This window comes from Gallus gallus, chromosome 5 (assembly GCF_016699485.2).
Source record: "Gallus gallus isolate bGalGal1 chromosome 5, bGalGal1.mat.broiler.GRCg7b, whole genome shotgun sequence".
NCBI classification, from domain to species: domain Eukaryota; kingdom Metazoa; phylum Chordata; class Aves; order Galliformes; family Phasianidae; genus Gallus; species Gallus gallus.
Genome location: NC_052536.1, coordinates 56969120 through 56973338, shown reverse-complemented (window position 1 = coordinate 56973338; position 4219 = coordinate 56969120). Strand labels below are relative to the sequence as shown.

At 46.7% G+C, this 4219-nt stretch overlaps 1 non-coding gene across 1 annotated transcript; it reads right to left on the bottom strand.

Moving 5' to 3' along the window:
• Nucleotides 1-2094: 2094 nt before the first annotated feature.
• TRNAH-GUG lies at nt 2095-2166 on the bottom strand. Its single transcript has one exon. It is a non-coding gene; the product is annotated as a tRNA-His (tRNA).
• Between the last annotated feature and the right edge of the window lie 2053 nt (nt 2167-4219).

Sequence of the window (4219 nt, the reverse complement as noted above, 5' to 3'; positions counted from 1 at the left end):
AGCTTACTCACCTGTACATCATGGTTCCTTGGCTTGTGCGCTTCAGGAAGAAACCCTTTAAGCACTTTGCTGCAATGCATGGTTTGTACAGCTGTCAGATGATTCAGCTTCCATTCAGCTGCAATTGATCTCAGAGTACTTGCACACTGGCACCAAACATTGCAGCCTATTGGTTATCTGGTCCCGACAAAAAAGCTCTGCCAGCTGTGGGGGAGTACAACCTGCAGGCGTCAAGGAGGGGATTCTGAGTAAGGGCTCTTGTGCTGGTGCAAGAGCTGAGCAGAGCTGGGAGAGTTCCTGAAGATTTCAGTGTTTGGGGGAACTAGAATGGAAATCTCCCAGCTTTCAGGGAAGGAGGATGGAGGTGAAGGAGGAGAAGCACCCTGATCATACAGTAACGCTGCATGAAAGCAGTGAGACATTTCAGCAGCAAACAGCGCTCACAGACAAGGAAGGATCCCTCTGTGAGAACATGCTGAGCAGTAGCTATTCTGGGTTCTGCTGTGAAAAAAAAAAAAAAATTCAGTGAAGAAATGAGGAAAGACATTTGAGAAGGCAGTATGCATTCTCTAGGCATAGCGCTACGCACTCAGGTGGTACAAATGCACGACAAGCCAATGGGTAAAGTCATGGCACTGAGAGATGGAGACTGTTGATGCTGGGAGCAGGGGCTGGGAAGAAGAGGGAAAGGGAGTTATCCAGCCCTGTCCTCTTGCCCCAAGCACTAGCAGCCCAGCAAGTGGTTTGCTCTTTCTTTAAACTGAGTTTCTGATTTAGAGCTGACCTTTATATATATGAGGAAAGGATGCTGCAGTATAAACATTGTCACTAACGAGAGCTATTTTTTCCCGTTTCAGAATGGGCTGCTTCAGAAATCTCAGCTGTGGGGTCTGACCGTGACGAGCAGCGTGGAGAGCCTCTGCAAACCCACTGATGTGGGGAGGTTGGAGATCAGAACAGCCATCAGCCATCAGATGTGGCTGTGACAGCCAAGCTCTGGGCTTTGTTTTCCCTCTCCAGGAAGCACGGTAACTTTCCATGTGCTTTCCCAAGGCACCACACAAACACCATGACGTCTTAGGCTGGCACAGTTAGAACCACCCTGAGGTCAGAGAGCACCCTGAGGTTCGGGGCCATCCCACCAACCCCTGGCCTATCAGGGGACATCCACATGTCCCCACTCCCTGCACAGCTCTCTCACACACTGCAGACATTCCATGCCTGGTGTTGCAATCAGCAATTACCAAAGCCGATCCTGCAAAGTCGCCAGGGAGGTTGTTCATCTGCATGCATTAACTGAAGGGCAATCCAGTCTGCTCGGGAGTCAGATTTTCCCCAGCAAAGCTGTGTAAATATAACTCCGAAGCATTCACAGACGTGCTGGGAAGTTTCCTCTGAGCCAAACAATATTTTTAATTCGTTGATAGCATTTTAATTTTCTCATGATGAAGAACCTCTAAAGGCAACTGCATTGGAGAGGGAGAAAGGGTCAAGAGGCAATTAAGAAAGGAAGATCTTGCTTTTCACTGCTAGGAAAAACAGTTAATTAGACGAAACAAGCTAAAAAGAGAGAGAGAAGAGCTGAACTGTAATTTGGAAAATTTAAAAAGCTTTCTATCAAATAAATTGATTAGCACACTAATCATAATCAGGACTCTTGGATTAACAGTTAATTTGGGGAATCAATTAATAGAGGCAGTTTTCAAATCACGGCTGCCTCCGGAGCGCAGGGAATTCATTGCGGTGTGTTCTCAGAGATAACAGATGCTGGATTAGGGCTGCGCAGTGATTCCCTGACAGCAGAACAGCTCTGTTGTCCCCCACTTCCAGGACTGTATTCTGAGATATCTGTGTGTGTGTTGGCTGAGCTGTTGTAAGTCCTTCCTCGATGCCTCTGTGCTTTCTCAAATCGTTTACATTGGAGCGCAAACTCTTCTCACAACAACTTTTTTGCTCCCTCTGCTCGGTTTGAGGGCTCGTGCAATAATCTCCTCCCTGCAGCAGCTGTGAAATAGCAGATGCCAGAGTGTGACAGAGTTAAATCAGAAGGGACCCACCACCCAAAATTCAAGCCACGCTTATGGGGAGTGTTCCTGCCGTGACTCGGATTCGAACCGAGGTTGCTGCGGCCACAACGCAGAGTACTGACCACTATACGATCACGGCCGTGCTGTGCTTGGTGCCACTGCTGAGCACGGTTATCCACGCCAGGATTTGAAACTGCTGCTGTGCTGGCATTACCTGTCGGAGCTGAGTGCCCAGCTGCACGTCTGGTGTTCTGTTCCTCACTGAGCTGAGATTCGGCAGCAGACACAGATGGATCCAAGTTAAATCCCACTTTACAACCTTTGCTTGAGTTCCCCAGCACAGCAGATTTCATAACTTTCCTTCCAGTACTTGGAGGGAGTGTATAAACAGGAGGGGGGATGGCTGTTTACGAGGGTGGATAGTGATAGGACAAGGGGGAATGGTTTTAAACTGAGACAGGGGAGGTTTAGGTTGGAGATGAGGAGGAAGTTTTTCCCCCAGAGGGTGGTGACGCACTGAACAGGTTGCCCAAGGAGGCTGTGGATGCCCCATCCCTGCAGGCATTCAAGGCCAGGCTGGATGTGGCTCTGGGCAGCCTGGGCTGCTGGTTGGCGACCCTGCACATAGCAGGGGGTTGGAACTGGATGAGCACTGTGGTCCTTTTCAAGCCAGGCTGTTCTATGATTCTATAAGTCCAACCATGAGAAAAGCTGTTTGGAAGGCAGTTTCTCAAAATACTGTCTCACAGCTCTCGTTTTAGAGTTGTCTAGTTCAAATCGCTCCCTCTATCCGTGGTACAGAAGGAATTTTGCTGTGCAAGCTGTTCAAATTCATATGCCTTTCTTTTTAGGGATGAACCATCGCACCAGAGGGTCTCTTCCACACTTAGGACCAAAAATATTACAGCAACTCACTGCAAAGTGTTTGTTACAGTGAAGATGATGGCTTCTCTACTATCTGTGTAATTATGGCTTAAAAATGCTCATTAGAATTTATTTTTCTGCCCAATTTTATAAACAATGGAAATATATGAAATACACATCTCCTTTGAGTAGCCCTTCCCCCCCCCCCCCCCCCCCCGCCCCATCACAGAATGTGTAATAAAAGCAGCACAGTTAAACAGCAGGAAACTATTGTTTACAATATTCAAAATAAGGGAACGGGAGTCATATACAGGATGTTAAAGAAAGGTAAGACATTTATACATATATATACTTCGAGAATTGTGGCTTATGAATGATTAAATTATTGGTAATGGGAGAAATATAATCTGAGTGCTATGGTATGTTTAGGTCTCTAACTCCACTGACCTGAGAGGAAGGGTGTGTGATAAGGAAGAGGCAGAGGCAGGTAGAATGAAACCTTCCTGGAGAAGAGAAGGCTGCAGGGTGACCTCACTGCAGCTTTCCAGTACCTAATGGGAGCCTACAAACAAGAGGGGAGTCAGCTCTTTACAAGAGTAGATAATATCAGGACAAGGAGAAATGGTTTAAAGTTGAAGGAGGGAAGATTTAGGTTGGATGTCAGGGGAAGTTATGAAGATCAGCAGTATTTCTGCAGAAATCACTGGACTTAGACCAGGGCAGAGTTGGTGTTAATGAGAATGAAATCCTGCAAAGCCTGGAAGCAATCCAAATCCTATGTCCTTCTGAAGCATCGTAATTGATTCAGAGCCCCTAAAAGTTGTGTTTTATGGAGATAGTTACAACTCCTTTTGTTTTTGTCCATCCTTCTCCTGAAGGTCAGTCTGTCCCTAAAGGGAAGAGACCAACTATTCCATCCCTCCACACAGGGGTTGGTTGCCCTCAGTCCTGGCCATCCCTTTGGTTCATCTCTCCTCAGCTCTGTCATGACAGCAAATGCTCCCCTGGCAGGAACCATTCAAAGATCTCTTATATCTTTCCAGGCAAATTAAGGACATTGCTGTTAGGAAAATATCCATACTTTCCAGGGAAATACAACTCCCCAAACAAAACCCACCCATTTCCAAGGAAATCTCTTCTGCTTTGACTCTGACTATGTCCTCATTGAAGCTCCTCTCAGCACAATTTCTGAACACGCAGGTCGTCTTTGGTAACCACTTGCTGCTGCCTATTTTGCATGCTGTCCTTTGCACTGAATTTAATCACTTCTTACTCTGGTTTCTTCCTTCCTCACCTTTCCAGGCCTGTGCATTGCCAGTAGCTCTTTT